This window comes from Saimiri boliviensis, chromosome 2 (genome assembly GCF_048565385.1).
Source record: "Saimiri boliviensis isolate mSaiBol1 chromosome 2, mSaiBol1.pri, whole genome shotgun sequence".
NCBI classification, from domain to species: Eukaryota; Metazoa; Chordata; class Mammalia; order Primates; family Cebidae; genus Saimiri; species Saimiri boliviensis.
Genome location: NC_133450.1, coordinates 73,258,132 through 73,274,782, shown reverse-complemented (window position 1 = coordinate 73,274,782; position 16,651 = coordinate 73,258,132).

The following is a 16,651-nucleotide window of genomic DNA, read 5'->3' as shown; positions in this document are numbered from 1 at the left end:
CTCTATACTATTATGCTACTTAGAAATGATTGGAACTAGGGGGAAAAATGAGGATTTAGAGCTGATGTTCACTAACAAAATAAAACAAACACAAAATTAAGGAAAAAACCACTTCAAAAGGAACATTTTAGCCTCAATCCTTCCACAAATGGCTGCAGAGAAACCCACCAAGCTTTGGGGGACAGGGGGACACTAGGAAGTAAATGGAACAAAACTTGGAAAGCATTCAATGTTACTTTCTGAATTAAGTGAGAGAATATTTCATTTCCATAAAAGGATAGGTGGAACTCTACTAATTTAGATCTTATTAAAGCATCACACATAATGTGCTGATCTTTGTGGAAAGGGAACCTGGGGTAAATGGGTGTTACCTTGGGAGGCACACAGCCCATCACTGTGTGAGCCCAGAAGGCAGTGTGATGCATGTCTCAGCAGTACAATGAGGAATACAGCTGGGTTCTCAGGGTTTTAAAATCATACGTTTGAGCCCAACCTTAAGCCAGATCATGAGAAAGAGAATCAGAAAACTCTCATCACCTACAAATCCTAAATGACCTTCTTGACACTTAACATTGGGCCCTTGAGGTTCAATACAAGCTGATTGTGTTGGACAAGCTCGTGTTATGTAAGTTTCTTTCCTCTACTGAAAGGGTTGGAGATTAGCAGGTGACCACCTAAAAAACACTGATGATTTGGACTGAGCTCTCCTCTCAGCTCTAAAAGGACAAGTTTCCCACCTCTTGGAGGAGTGCCATCATGGGGGTTTGGAGCAGGGGAAGAGTAGGGATATTCAAGATAAACCTTAATTTCCAAGAAATGCTGAAATTACATTTCTTTACCTGCTTTTGCAGCTGGCTGGGAGCCTTGATGGTATCTACGGGGTCTTCCAGCCCCAAACACAAAGTGTAATCTATGTTTAAATTTGGCCCATGAGTGTCTGACTGGTGTCTATGGAGGATTCACCTTTTCATTCATGTTTCAATAAATGACACATGTGGGCCTCTGCAGCTCATTGGACAGTCTTGGAGGCCCAGATAACTGAAACAGGAAATCTCACACTTCAAATAAAATACGTACTTTATATGCAGATAGCAATAAGCCTAAAATGATGGCGTGTGTAGCAAATATTTGCTAGATATGAAGGGGTCCATTTATTATCTATCATATGATCCATCAATCCCACTGCTGGATATATATTCAAAGGAAAGCAAGTCAGTGCATCCAAGAATTACCTGCAGTGCCATGTTTATTGCAGCACTATTCACAATAGCCAAGATCTGGAATCAACCTTAGTGTCCATCAACAGAGGAAAGGATAAAGAAAATGTAGTTTATATATAGAATGAAATACTGATCACGAGGTTAAGAGATTGAGACCAACCTGGTCAACATGGTGAAACCCCGTCTCTACTAAAAATACAAAACATTAGCTGGGCATGGTGGTGCGTGCCTGTAATCCCAGCTACTCAGGAGGCTGAGGCAGGAGAATTGCCTGAACCCAGGAGGCAGAGGTTGCAGTGAGCTGAGATCACGCCATTGCACTCCAGCCTGGGTAACAAGAGTGAAACTTCATCTCAAAAAAAAAAAAAAAAAAAAAATGAAGTCCTATCATTTGCAGGAACATGGATGAAATTAGAGGACATTGTGTTAAGTGGAATAAACCAGACACAGAAAGACAAATATAACATCTTCTCACTCATATATTCAAGCTAAAAAGTTGATATTATGAAGAGGTAGAATGGTGGTTACTAGAATTTAGTAAGTATTGTCGGGGGAAGAAAGAGGATCAATTAATGTGTAGAAAAACACAGATAGAAGAAAAAAGTTCTAGTGTTTCATTGCACAGTGGGGCAAATATAGTTAGAATTTATAGTATATTTCAAAATAGCTAGAAGAGAAGATATGGACTGTTTCCAACAGACACACAAAAATGAGATACGTTTGAGGTGATGGATATCCCAATTACCCTGATTTGATTATTATGCATTGTATTCATGGATCAAGAAAACACATGTGTCCTATAAATATGTACAGTTATCATAATAACTGTATCAACAAGAACAGATCTATCTGGAATACAATAGATTGGCTTAAAAAGCCAATATCTCAGTATGCTTTTATGTTGTTCTCTGTTAGTGAATCATTCACCCAACAGGGCAAAAAAGAAATCTAGAAATCAGTCCTAAAACCTCTTCCTCCCTAGTGTCCTATCCCCATTTCAATCATTTAGCAACTTCTATCAATTTCATGCAGTAAAAATATTCTGAATTCATTGCTTTCTCTGCATTCCTCCAATGTCCTTGTAGAACAGGCTGTTTTGTCCCTGTGAAACCAACGGTCATGTTACTGGTGGTCTTTTTTTTTTTTTTTGAGATGGAGTCTTGCTCCGTTGCCCAGCCTAGAGTGCACTGATGCCATCTCAGCTCACTGTAACCTCCGCCTCTTGGGTTCAAGCAATTTTCCTCCCTCAGCCTCCCAAATAGCTGGGACTACAAATGTGTGCCCCCATATCCAACTAAGTTTTTGGATTTTTAGTACAGACAATGTTTCATCATGTTAGCCAGGATGGTCTCTATCTTCTGACCTTGTGATCTGCCCACCTCAGCCTCCCAAAGTGCTGGGATTACAGACAGGAGCCACCATACCTGGCCTACTGGTATTCTTTGTTACTGAGTTTTCTCAGTGATATCAGGCACCCACCCTAGTATCTACAGTCTACATAATTCTGATCACATTGTTGCACCACTTAAGAACTGTCAGTAGCTTCCTGTTAGTGAGACATGAGGCCTTGTGTTATGATCTGGCCACCTCCCACCTTTCCAGCCTTGTCTTGCTATTCTCTCCCTTCTCGCTGCTCCAGACAGTTGACTTTCTTTCAATTCCTTGAGCTTGGCATGTCGCTGCCCACCTCAGTACCTTAGCACATGGTATTTGCTCTGCCTTGAGTGCTTGACCCACCTGTGCTCCTTCCATTCACCAAGCAGTCTCCTATTCATGTGGAGATCTCAGCTGGGCTGTCATTTCTTCAACAGTGAGACTAAATAAGGTCTCAGGAGACTGTCATAGCAAACCGTATTTTCCTTTCCAGCTCTCATCACAGTGCCTATTTGTTAATCTGTGTGTGATTATTTGATCAACGTCACTTTCTTCACTGGGCAGTAAGCTCCCTGATGGCTGACACCGTCTATCTCGTTCACTATGGCATCCCCCCTCTTCATAGCACAGAGCCTGGCAGATAGCAAACGTTCCATAAAGGTGGGTTGATGAACAGGAAGAATAATGGAACTAGTTCGATACTTAAATTAAACCTTTAGCTTTTAAAATTCCATATCACAGAACAAGCTGACTTTTCTAACAGCCAGTTCATGACTATGGCCTGCATGAAGCACCATCCCAGGTACCTGGGGCTGAACCTGAAGATCAAGCATGATCAGTTTACTCCAGGTAAACTGGAGTTTTGGAGGAAATAAAGGGGAGAAAGACAAGCGAATGTGTTTTTAATGGGAAGGACAATACCTTTTTCCACAAATCGTAATCCCTCTGCTAAACTAGGTATTATGTTGTTCTGTAACGATTTCTTTCCATGCTTGCTTTCCCCATTAGGCAGATGACTTCTCAGGGGCCAGAACTGTTTGGTATTAATGTTTATGGTTCCAAAACCTTGTAGGGAGGCTGGCATAAACTAAATTGTCAATAAATATTTTATACATAAATAAATAAATATAAATAAATAAAATCTAGGAATACTAAGTAATAGTTGAAGTATCCCTACTTATTTTATTTATATGTTTTTAATTGGGAGGAAGTCTATAAATTTCAAAGTTTAGTTCTGCGCTGCTAAGCCCTCACCTACAATCATCAGAGCACCGTAGACCAGCTCTCGTCCCCACAATAAGAGTGCAGATGGCATATAATTAGCATATTTTAAAACACACATTCCTAAGTTAGAGGTATTCATATATATATATATATATATATATATATATATATATATATATATATAAAATAAAAGCTACTGCTCATCATCTCATGAGCTCAGAGTCACTGCCTGTGCTGCCAAACTCTCTGCTTCAAGTGGTGTCCTTGAAACTAAGGCACAATCAGGGCACTTGATAAAGTCAAATGCTTCACTGATCTAAACAAAAGGCAGTTTGAAAATGTCTGGTTGGCATCCAGGGAGGGGGAGGATCCTTGGAGAGACTTGTCACATCCCTCCTTCTTTTTTTTTTTAATTTCCTGGCTGGGGGAGTTAGGATATGTGTGTTGGTTAGAGAGAAGTCATTTCTTGAGATTTTTTTTTCCCAAGGACCAGGGTCAGGAAGAATCCACCCCAAGGGTAGTTGGAGGGAAGAAAAATAACAAGGCTCATGGGTGTCTGGGGACCACAACATTGTTCACATCCTCTATAATCATCAGCGCATGGCTTGGCTGTCTTGCTAATTTACATAATTCCATCCTGACACCTTCACTTCAGTTATCCATCACTACTGCAATGGAGCCTTCTCTCCTGGCATGCTGGCTTCACTATCTGTTCCTTGGTCTCTCTCCGGGTCCCAGTTTTTTTTCTTCTCCCTTCCCCCTGCCCACTTGTATGGTTTTGCCTCGCTTTCTCTCTCTGTCTCTCTCTCTCTTCATTTGTGCTCGTGTTGATAGAACCACCACCACCACCAACAAAAAGATGGATTTCACATCATTTCTGTCCTTTTTGTTCAACTCACATGAATTCGGTAAATGATGAAGCATCAAGTCAATGGAGATAGGAAAGATGCTGGAGAAGAGAGCTCTCTTTTACTATAATAAATAGTATCACTGAGGTGGGGGGAAGGGGCTTGCTTTAATAAATTTATACATGAACATGCTGGGGGAAATGAAGTCTTCAGTTTACACATTGTTTTGAACATAAATCAGTTTATACTTTGCATTGGACATAAGTTTGCAAATAGATAAAAATTGGACGCCGAGTATTCATCTTTCAGTATAATCCAGAGTCCATAAATAAATAAATCCAAGGATTGCACACAACTAGAAATATAATCAAGGCACAGGGCTACTGATTTTCTGCAAATACTTTAATTGACTATGTTTTTATGGTTTGGGCCACAAGAAAATAGGCAAATAATCTGAAGGATCTATGTTTTCTTCCCTCGCGGTACACTTTAAGGAAAAATACATGGTCGGAAACATTATATAAAAATGCTTAGAAAACCTGTTGCACAGAATGCATGCTTTGTGATCTTACCAATACGCAAGGCAAGTTACTATGAAATGTTTGACAAAGACTGAAGAAAGCCAAGGTCACTAGGGATGGAATGCTATGAGAGGGCCATTTATGCATATCTGAGTTTTAAAGATAAATGTTATTTAATTGAATCAAGTCTAATAGTTTTTCATGAATTTCATTCTTTTTAAAAGGCCATACTACCCCATCATTCTCCTTTTTTTTTTTTTAAACATGTATTCTATTTATAGGAGCACATTTGATAGGGCACGTGGATAAATAGTACATGCTTTTAATAATTGTTTTCTGAAAGGCAAGCTCAGTGTTTCAGCACTGCCTATAGAGCTTTTTAAAAAGACATGCTGATGCTTAGACCCTCACCAAGACATACTGAATTGGAGTTTTCAGATAAAGAACAGCCACTCAGTTCCTGGATATTCTAATAGTAAACTTTCCATAAGACTTATCTATTCACCTTTTAAATTTTCACCCTTGCCCTTCTGTCATTTTCAAGAATCTTTTCTATTGATGATGTGATGCCATTAAAATAATCTCAGATTGCTTTTTTAAAATGCAAAAAGATAAATCATTAAAAGTGGCCACATCCTTATTTGCAGGGACTTTGTGGCTACCTGAGCCAGGCACTATGCTAAGAATTTCATTTGCACCATCACACATATCCTCACCACAATGCCACATGTTAGGAACTATTATTGTCTTCATTGTACAGATGAATAGATTAAGGCTTAAGAAGGAAAGTAGTTTGCCCAAGATCACTCAGCCAGGACAATGCAGAGCCAGGATTGTAAGTTGGGAACTACAAAGACAGGCATACTGTGGACATCAACAGATGATGGCTGTTTATGAGGTAATTTCTGCTCTTTTCGTCTGGGGGTCCTGCTAGGAGACACTATTGATATTTTAACAAAATGGAAGATTGAAAGCATCAGGGAATAAATTTACCTGTAGTCAGTGAATGAACCAGCCTGGGAGCTTCCTGAGGCCAGAGGTTGAATTTATTTCTTTTATATATCCTCTGTCCCTTGATAGGGTTCAGCAGTCCTTACTAGAGTGCAGCAGGAATTTGTTGCAGTGAATTCCATTTTAATTCCACAGAATTCTGCTAATGGTCAGGTTGTGCTTGAAGAGGTGGAACAGTTGTGTTTTCTCAGTGAGAAGCAGGTGTACCTGGCCCATCAGCTGCCACTTCTGCTAGCAAGAGACTGACCTTGGATTACGGCAAAAGTTGTAACTCTCAGAATATTGAACTTGTTTACTAATGCCTCTGTCTCTATCACAAGACAGGACTGTCCAGCCAGCAGGGACTGTATGTTGGTCTCCCTACTGAGCAGTGTATGAGGAGCAGAGGAGGTATCGAAGGGCTGCCCACCTGTACTGGCTGAACTGCATTGGCACCTGCTGTTTATCTCACCATTGTAGCCTAGGATCTAACACAGAGCTTGGCCCATGGAAGAACCCAATTATTACTTGTGGAATCAGTGGCTAAGTGAGTAGAGGCATGGAATGCCTTGACATTTTCATGTGTGACTTCATTGGCAGAATTCCTATTGAACAAATCTCCTAAGAGCTCCCTCTGGGGCAAACTGTATGACTCCCTGAAGAAGGATAATGCACATACCCTCATTCCCAGCTTTCTCAAAGGGCAAGACTTTGTATTTCTGCTGCATACACAGATGACAGGCATCTCAAAGAAAACACAGAGTTTGTACAGCAAGAAGGGAGAACTATGAGCTAGGAAGTCTAGAAGCACCACAGCCAAGCTGAAGGGAAGTCTTTGGAAGCCCTGCATATCAATTGAATAGAAGATTCCAATGCTTCTATTATCTTTCCTATAGAAACGTCCTACCGATCTTGACATCAACTCATTCTCCTATACTACTCTCTCATAGCATCCTAGCTCCTTTTGCCATGACACCATCTACCTGAATTGACTTTTTGTATATATATTTGTTTACTTTCATTTATTCACCTAACAAAGACTCAATTTCAAGTTCTTTTGCTAGGTGTGATGCTAGAGCCTGATTACTGCCTTTTGTCCTGAACAGAATGCAAAGTCTATAAGCTCAGGGATCATAAGTATGCCTTGTTCATCACTGCATTCCTACCATCATCTGTTACATGGTGGGTCCTCAATAAACACATTGCTGATGAACACAAGATGAATGAGTGAGTGAATGAGCCAGGCTCTGTGCCAGACACTGGGGATGCAAAAGTGATTCAGCAATGACCCTTGCCTTGCCCTAGAGGGGCTCACACTATGTGAAGTAGCACTTCTACCTGAACAGCAGTATGCAGGTCTGTGGCAATGCACCTACTGTCAACGTAGAGACACGCCATCAATATACAATGGATGGTGTTTACAAACACTTCCTCCAGAGCTAATGAGCCCATGGGAGTCAGGGATCCTGTCAAACTCATTTCTAAATTCCCTACAGTATCTATTTCAGGATGCTGCCCCAGTGGGCACCTCACAAGTACTAGTGGATTTGACATCTGAATGGAATCTTCCAGCCCACTCCATGTCAGATCCCCCAGGGCTGAATGTAACAATCTTGACTGAAGATAACAGCAGGATAATAGGGCAAGAGTAGAGTAGCCATTTATTGAGTTTGTAGTGTGTACCAGGAATGACTAAATGCTGAACAGAGGTGTCATTTGTTCCTGACAGTAACCCAAGGGGCTAGATTCCCCTGTCCTCATTCTACAGGATCAAACGCTTACCCTGGTTAAGACATGTTTGCTGCGGTTACACAGCTGGGTAGTTACAGATCCCGGACCCTAAACTAAATTGGGCTACGCCTGGAGCTTTGACCTTCACGAACCATTCAAAGACATTGGCTCTCCACAAGAACGTGGACAGGTGGAGAGATCGATACACAGTGGGGTGATCCACCGTTGCTGGCATTGGTGAAGTTCCAAATTCTGTCCCATAGCTTCATCTCCACATAGTATCCAGGAAGTGCTTTTTAGACAATCCTATTTTGACAGTGGTTTGGCATTTGATATAAAACTCCTCGCTCCCTGCAGGAATGTTCATGATCTAACTGTGCACTGAAAAAGTTACATTTTTCCTAACAAATCTACAAGGCATGGTGGAGTCCACCTGGAATTTAACATGCAGTGAGGAATTCTCATCAAACAACTAATATTGTGCTTCTGTCAATTACAATTGTACTGATTTCTATTAGCACTTGATTAAACTACAGGGACAGAAATCCTCCCCATGCCCCATATACACCAAGAAGTAAAATGACATAAAAAAAGAAAGGAAAATCAGAAATCACTTGAACATTTGAGGCAGGTGCCTTCTATTTCCACAGTTACATTTAAATACTGTTTTTGAAATATGCCATCTGCAAATCCAGAAAAATTGGAGGCCCCTAGCCTTTCACAGTGGCTTTTTCTTTTGTTCTATCTAATACTGGGAAGTTACTTTATTAAGATTGGAGTTTATGGTGTAAATTGAATTAAGGCACACATACATACAGTTCATTTTGTCTTTTAGCACTGCCCACTCTTACTTTCTCTTGTGATAAAGAAAACCATTAGCTCCTGTCAGAACCGCGAGGAGGGAGATCATTTTTATTGAAATAAGAAGGAAATGATAGTGTCAGGCACTGAGTCCAAGAGATAAAATATTACATCTAATAAACATGCTACATATGGGATTCGACAAGGGGTCCTTGAATTATGGAACAACAGAAGCTTCAGAAAAACAATAACATTAATATTGAAAAATAATGACTAACCCTTTCATCTTGGAGAAACCTGCATTTTAATAAACAGGAGAGAAATTCAGGAATGTCTGAGAAAGCACCTTAATGGTATCCAGTGCACTGGGAGGACTGTTGAAGGAGAAGGAGAACCAAAGGATGGATGGCAGGAATGGATGCTCAGGACAATCAATAATTCGGGCGTCAGGAGAGAAAAGCCAGGAGACTTTGTGGAGGGGTAGAAGATACTTAATATGCTGCAGAGAAGCAAATTAAGGCATGGGCAGGAGGAATCTAAGTTAGAATAGGTAAAAAGTTTCAAAAGAACAGATCCATAGTAGCTGTCTTGTATGCTGGGTGGACAGAATATCTAGGTTTATGTTGGGCTCAGCAGCAGATGGTGCCAGGAGTGATGGGTGGCACCTGCTGTAAGGGTGGGGTGGGGATGGAGGCTGAGAGGACAGTGCATGGTGTTGTTGGCAGAATCTATTTGCTTATTTGTCCAAATCACTAGTTCTCAACTGGGGTGATTTCAGCTATGTCTGAAGACACATCTTGGCTGTCACGCTAAAGGCATGGAGATGTTACTGGCATTTAGTGGGTGGAGTTCAAAGATGCCATGACACATTCCACAGTGCCTAGGGCAGCCCCCTACAGTAACAAAAAATTGCCTAGTCCTAACTGTCAATAGTGCCATGGTTGAAAAATCAGGGTTAAAAACTGACATTTACCATTTTTCATTGAGAGTCCACCTGCCCCTCACTGACCCTATGTCTGGTGCCCTTGAGAGCACACTTTCCCTTGGCGGTTTCTTATTTTTTACACCAGGCTCCCAAGTCAGGATGAGTGTTTCTCCCCAGATCTAGCTCTTCACTTGGTTTATCAAAGTTACTAAAAAAATTAATTGTGTGTTACTATTGACAGTATCACAAACTACAACAATGAATGAGTAATTTCAACTGTTGCCACATATCGAGTGTCTACATGTTGTCAGGCACAAAATTCAACACATACTACATGTTATGTTTTATTAAGTAGACATGCCTGCAGAGGTATCCTCTTCCCCAGATTATACAGAGAGAAGTTTACAGAAAGTTGTCCAAGCTAGTAAGCCACAGAGCCAAGATTCAGTACAGTTCTGCTGACCTAAAAGCATGATCTGTTTGGGGCTATCCTAGGTTTTTTTCAGCCTCCGTACTAATGACACTTAGGGCTATGTAACTTTCTGTTGCGGGGGTGGTGGGTCTGTCCTGTGTACTGTAACATGTTTAGCAGCATCCCTGGCCCCTACCCACTAGATACCACTAGTATCCCAGCCCCGGTTGTTTATGACAACCAAAAATGTCTGCAGACATTGCTAAATGTACCCTGGAGGGCAAATTACCCAGTGTTGAGACCCACTCACCTGGACAACATGTGTTAGGGTTTCAGCACTGAAACACCACAGACCTCACAGAGACTGTAAGTGGTTAACTCCTTGCTGTGAAATTAGAAGACAAAGACACAAATTCTACACAGTCTTTCCCTTCCTCTGCCATTAGAAATGCATCTGCCTTATTTGTAACATGTGCAAACTTGAGGCTTTTTGGCATAGGTTGTTTCCATGAAAACATATTGGGAAAATCCCCTACCTGCCAGAGTCAGGCCTCTGCCTGACTTGGCCTGGGTTAAAATATCCTGACTTTCCTCCAGGCTTTTATTCTTGTGAGACGATTACCTGATGCATCTCAAGACACTGATCACAGTGGTCTTACTAAACACCTGCTCTGGGACTTGTTCTATACTTCTTGTTTCATTCATATACAATATGATTCTGTCACATAGATACCCCTATTCATATTGTGTAATATGTAAAGTTAAACTCTGAGGTTAAGAAACTGTTCTGATCATACCCTGTGAAAGGGTGCTGAGGACTTTGAATCCAAAGTCGATCCCTGCAAAGCCCATGTCGCTCTACCTCCAATCCCCTGGTGTCCATGACATGTTAGTCATCTATATTGCTCCTTCCCTCTAATTCAAAAAAATAAAATTTTAATCATTGTTGAAACTGAGTGATTAATAAGAATGTTTATGCTTTCCTGTCTATTTTTTTGCATGCTCGAAGATTACCACAATAAAAGATGTTTAAAACTTCAACTGCTTACCTCCCCATAGAAAACAAAATCACTCATCTCATGCTTGATTTTAATTTAAGTGCCCAAGTGCTGTCTTCTAGTTGTCCAGAGTTTATTTTGAACCCAAACGTAGAGTTTGAGTCTTGTAGGGAGCTCTGTGCTCAGATGGCACAGGGAGCTCTAAGCTTCCAGAGTGTCCGTGCTGGAGAATATCATCTTCTCCCATGTCTCCATGGGGACTCCTCCCTTTGCCTTCCCCAGCAGCCTGGACCCCAGTGGAGCAGCGTGGGGCCCTGGATGCCTGGACTTCGGTCTTCCTCGTGCTCAATGGCCCAGTTGTCTGCTGCTCTGAAGTTGCAGATAACAACGTAATTCAAGCAAAGATTTCAGTAGAAACTCACAGACACGTTGCCTTACACCTTTTTACCTGCTCACTATTTAAACTGAGAAAAAGACAGAATTGGGGGGCTTCAGCTCCTGAATATTTCACAAGGGTGTCTCTGTTCTACAGCGCACACAGCCAGAGTCACCCTCAGAGAAAAGATAAGGGGAAAAGTATTGAGATTTCCTTGGGTAAAGGAACCTGAGAAATTCCCCGTTTTTCCCCATGAAAATGAAAGCAATGGCATGGGCTTCCTTTGTCATATGAGAGTTTTGCTGTTAATGACCTAAGCATAACCTCATCTCCACCACTGTGTTAAAAATAGACATTTTGAATATAAACCACATCTTTTTAACCTGACAGCTGTTTGGAGGATTAGAAAGTGTTGTTTGCTTTAAGTTGCCTTGGGAAGACCGAGATTACCTCCTCGTCTTTTCTCTCTTTCCACCTGCCCTTCCATTAACAAAGATTCTCCATCTCTAGAGAGATCTGTGAGCCCCTGGAGAAGAAACGGAGAACTTCCACAGCCTAGCCTGTTAAGTTCTCTGCAAGAATCTAAATGTGACCCCTTCGTTACGGATTTGAGATTCCCTGGGCTAGGACATATTCTGGGTAAACTCTCCAAATTATCTTTTTCATATATTATTTCAGAAATATCTATTGCTCCTACTGTGTTCTCAGTGCTGTGCTAAGCACAGCAGGACCAGAAAGAAATATTACTACTACTGCCACTGAAGATCACGGTGATAAATAAAATTCCTGCTCTCATGTAACCCACAGTAGAGTGGGATGGGACAGATGGGGAGAATGCAGGAAGCTGTGGAAAGAGGTATGAATCCCCCAAGGCGGGAACGAGAGAAGGGGATTCAAGATCATGCTGCAGAGGAAAACTAGAAGTGGGGTGTGAAGGTGTGCAGGAGTTAACTGGCGGATGCGGCCAAAGAGCATTCTAAGAGGGAAAAATAAAGCAACGGTGGAAGGAAAGGCAAGGTCATGGCCCAGGACCTGATGAGTGAGTGAGTTTCAAACAGGTTGACTATGAAGGTGTGCAGAGGAGCAGCCCAGAAAAAATGCAGGAGACAGTCGGATTGTTCCTTAAAGCCCAGCCTTCACTTGGACGGTTATAGAAAGCCACTGAAAGAACAGGCTGTGGGGAACAGAGCTGTATTGGATGTTTTTAAAAATACCTTTATGGAGACTTAATTGACATGCAATTAAACTGTATCTTTTTTGTGTATGATTTGATGAGTTTTGACATCATCTATAAAACCCTCACCATAATCAAACTCCTTCTACATATGTTAGACTGATTGAAGTCATCCCACAACTCAGTGATACTTGGTTTAATTTTCCCCCATTTTGGTGCTCACTTTGTTTTTGAAAACTGTCTGTTGCTTTGACTGCAAGTTTAGTAATGCTTCCTTCTTCAATATCTAATCTTTCCTTCATCCTATTTAGTGTATTTTTCATTTTAAACACTGTAGTTTCTACCACTAAAAGCTTGTGTTTTTTTTTTCTATGTTTTATTTATCTACTTTACTTTTTATCTACTTTTTCTGTTATGTATGTGGTTTCCAGGTTTATTTTTTTGTTTTTTTAAATTTTATTTATTTATTTTTTTTTAATTTTTTTTTGAGACGGAGTTTCACTCTTGTTACCCAGGCTGGAGTGCAATGGCGCGACCTCGGCTCACCGCAACCTCCGCCTCCTGGGTTCAGGCAATTCTCCTGCCTCAGCCTCCTGAGTAGCTGGGATTACAGGCACGTGCCACCATGCCCAGCTAATGTTTTGTATTTTTAGTAGAGACGGGGTTTCACCGTGTTGACCAGGATGGTCTCGATCTCTTGACTTCATGATCCACCCGCCTCAGCCTCCCAAAGTGCTACAGGCTTGAGCCACCGAGCCCGGCTCCAGGTTTATTTTAATTGGTTTTCTTCTAATTACCACCTGGGTTTTCCTGCTTATTTACATGCCTGATAATTTCTTACTAGATGCTAGACATTGTAAATTTAGCCTTGTTGGGTGCTAGATATTTTTGTGTTTGAATAACTATTTTTGAACTTTGTTTCCTATCCTGGTTAAGTTACTTGAAAACTGTTTGGGTCTTTTAAATCTTGCTTTTATGCTTTGTTAGGAGGGAACAGAACAGTGTTTAGTCTAGAGCTAATTTTTCTCTACAGTGAAGGTAACACTGTTTTGAGCATTCTACCCGATACTCCAAACTGGGTATTTTCTACTCTGGCTAGAGATAGAAGAAATTATTCCTGGAGGAATCTAAAGACAGTTCCCTGTTACTCTTTCAAGTGGCTCTCTCCTTGGGAAGTTTTCTCCCACGGATGCAATGACCAGTACCATAATCCCCTCTTATTCTTAAAAGATACATTCCAAGACTCCCAGGATGTGCCTGAAACCCTGAATATTACCAAACCCTATGTATACAATGAATACATGAATACAATTAATACATGAATACCTATGATAAAGTTTTATGTATAATATAGTCACAGTAAGAGTTTAACAAGAATAATAAAAATGGAACACATAACAAGATGATACTGTAATAAAGTTATGTGAATATGGTCTCTCTCTCTCAAAATATCTTATTGTACTTTACGTCGGGTAACTGAAAATGTGAAAAGCAAAACCATGGCGAAGCGAGACCGTTGAAGATTAGAGAAGGGCCTTTCTCACGGTTTTCCTGTGTAGTTCTTTCATTTCTACTACTTCATTCTGCAAACTCCCACAGTCCTTCCCTCCCTGGCCTCCCACCTCTGTCGCTTCACCTCAGGAAGATGCTGGGCTCTGCCTCTATTCCCCCAGTGTTCTAAAAACTCTCTCTAAGCAGTAAGCTGGGGGAAAATAATAGAGTTTACTTTGTGTGCTGCCGAAATGTCAGGGACTCCTGCTTTTTTACCTCATGTTAACTTGATTAAAATTGTTGTTCTAAATATTTTGTTGTTGCTGCTGTTCTTCAATTGGCTCCAGTGAGAATGAGTGTGTGGTCCCTGTTCATACACGTTGGCTGGAAGTGAGTCTTCTCATGTTGTTTGTGAACAGTCTCTGATGGGGACATGCATCCGGGACTGAGATTGTCAGGCTGGAGGCTGGATATCCTTTGGAGACCATTGCAATGTCTTTCCAGGGATGGAGGGTTTGCCTTGGGCTGGAAGATGTAGGGAAGGGCAAGCGGGAAAGGAATCTGAAATGCTAAGAAATTAGCCTCTCTCTGTGATGCAGTGTATGCAAATAATGAGAGAAGGAACACAGGTGCTCCCAGTCTTCTGCCCCAGCTGGTCTGGTGATTCATCTCCAGATTTTGCAGGATTCTCAAGGAACTCACTGGCTTCCTTCTGGGACAAGCCATTGACTTCACTGTTTCCCTCAATATGGGCCTTCTGCTTCCTGATTATGCCATAGAACCTGATAGGGAAATGTCAGAAAAATGTATTAGGATGTGAGAAAGATATAAAGTCTTAAAAGGAATTTGAAAATAGTTGAATGTTATCTAAAGTGGAAAAAAAAAGGCAGCCCTAACAATAGAACTAATCAGTGTAGTCCCCTCCAAGAATTTAACAAGATTCTTTCTGTTTCTAGATAATCACTTCATCTCAACCATTGTTGGGTATTCTTTATTATATAATTCATGTTCTTCTGCTATTCTTTTTTCCAGAGACTTAATCTTATTTAAATTAAAAAAATCACACACCTTATTAATTAAAACACGAGATGAGAGCAATTGATAATTCATGCAAAGGAAAGCAAGCATCTTTTCTATAAATATTTCTCCTCTTGGTTCTTTAGGTGCTTATTATTTAGGCTTTGGGAAACCACTTTATGCTCTAAATCAAACTAATTAATAATAAGCATTTACATGTGCACAACAGTTCACAGTATAGAAAGCTTTGTGTGTTTTTTTTTTATCTCTTATTTAATTTCATCTCTTTAACCATTCTACAAAGTGGCAAGGCCAAGAATTATTTATCCTTCACATGATAGAGGAGGAAACCAAGATCGTAGGAAATGACATGAAGTGCTCAATGCCGCAGTTGGCAACTTTCAGCATCCGACTTCAAATTCAGCAGTTCTACCTTTCTATTATGCCTTGGGTTTTTCTTGCAAGTGAAGAATAAAAAAAAAAATTTCATTTTGCTAGTGGGATCTAGCTCTCGATATAATTTTAAGCTATTGAAACAGGTGAGTAGTATCTCTCAAAACAGGGGAATTCAGGAAAGGGAAAATACTGCTTCTTTCAGATGTTCTGAATGACAGCTTGATAGCCGTGTCAATACAAGGTCAAAAACAAAGAGGGAAGAGTGAAGCAATCCCCTTTCACCAGTTATTTGGTGTCATCTAAGGCAAATAAGAAAGAATAAGTCTCAGGAATTCTTGAAGTCAAATAATTTTTTAGCATAGGAGTCAGCCAATCTGGTTTGGGCCTATAAAAATAACTTAAATAGTTCTGCCTGAAATAGCAGGGCAATTTTTTTTTCTATTATTTATTGCCTATCTTCAATTTACTCATTACCAAATGGGCCTGGGCAATCTCTGAAATTAGAGAGCTTGGAGGGAGACATCGGATATAGACTTTGGGCCCAGCTGAAGGTCCATTTCTCCTGATGAGGCTGTCCCTTTCATTTAATGTCACAAACAGTTCTCTTTAGTTTGCACCACCTAAAATCAAATCCTCAAGACGGTGGGTTCAAAAAGTTCATGTGAGTTTTCCCCAGTTTTTCATGGGGCTGACCTTCAACATATTCTTTACCAGGGATATTGTGTAGTAGAGTGATCAGAGTATGCTTTGGAAGTCTGAAAAACTTGGAGTCAAATTCTGAAATGTACATGATTTTGGACACATTATTTAACCTCTTTGAGCCTTAGTCACTTTATGATTAAAATGAGTTTAATACCAACTAAATCAGTGTCTCAGTCTGTTCAGGCTGCTATTGAAAAAATACCTTAGGCTGGGTGGCTTACAAATAACAGAAGTTTATTTATAACAGATCTAGAGGCTCGGAAGTCCAAGATGAAGACACTGGCAGGTCTTGGTGTCTGGTGAGGGCCCATTTCCTGGTTCGCAGATGGGTCCTTCTAGTTGTGTTTTCATGCGGTGGAAAGGCAAGGCAGCAATCTGGGCTATTTTTATGAAGGCAACAATCTCATTTAGGAGGACCACACTCTCATGACCTCATCACCTCCCAAAGCCC